The sequence below is a fragment of the Tupaia chinensis genome, unplaced genomic scaffold (assembly GCF_000334495.1).
Source record: "Tupaia chinensis unplaced genomic scaffold, TupChi_1.0 Scaffold000704_1, whole genome shotgun sequence".
NCBI lineage: Eukaryota > Metazoa > Chordata > Mammalia > Scandentia > Tupaiidae > Tupaia > Tupaia belangeri.
In genome coordinates, this window is record NW_006160227.1 from 1,804,676 (window position 1) to 1,805,441 (window position 766).

Genomic DNA, 766 nt, shown 5'->3' on the forward strand with positions numbered 1-766 from the left:
CGTATGTGAGTACATCCATGTGTGCATGTGTGTGCATGTGTGTGTGTGTGCTTCACTGTTTCGACTGTACTTCTTGTGCGTGCACCATCATCGCTCATTTTGGTAGTTGGAGCTGTCCTTCCCAGGGCCTGCGCTCCTTGGGGAGTTCCTCCTGCCTAGGCCCAGCCCTGGCCTGGGGCTGGCACAGAGGAGGTGTCACTACGATGCCTGCCAAGGGAGGGAGGGAGACTGGGCAGAGCCCCCCAGGTTATCTCCACGAAATCCGGCGCTCAGCTCCCTCGGATTCTGCCCTCCTCTCCCAGAGAGCGTGGTACGTGTGGGACAGAGCTAGACGGGGAGTCAGGGACTTGGTCCCTCTCTGAATTTCAGCTTCCTTACTGAAAAGGGGCGTTCCTGTCCTATCTCACTGATGGAGTTCTGAGGTTCAAAGCCAGCATGGATCGAAAGCACATTGTGTAAATGAATGGGAGGGGACTGTCCTTTGTTTTTAAAGTCTGCCTTTCCTCCCTGCGAGGCCCTGGTCTTTGTGCTTAGAGTATTGCCCTCAAAGATCTTGTGGTCTGGGGAGGGGAGTGGCAGGAAGGTAGGATTTGTGTGAATATGATACTGGGGCCAGCAGGTGGCTTGGTGGTTAAGGAGCTGGGTTCCCACACGGCCAATGGCAGATCTGGTGGCTTTTCTCACTTTCCATCTCTGTCCCTTTTGTGAGCGCACATGTCCTATAGCAAATTAAAAAATAATAAACAATTATTTTAAAAAACATTTT

The 766-nt window shown here is 52.2% G+C and overlaps 1 protein-coding gene across 1 annotated transcript in view; it reads left to right on the forward strand.

The window, feature by feature from the left end:
* IFT122 (intraflagellar transport 122) overlaps positions 1 to 766 on the forward strand; it is a gene marked incomplete in the record, with an annotated part of 100,738 nt that overhangs the window by 27,289 nt on the left and 72,683 nt on the right.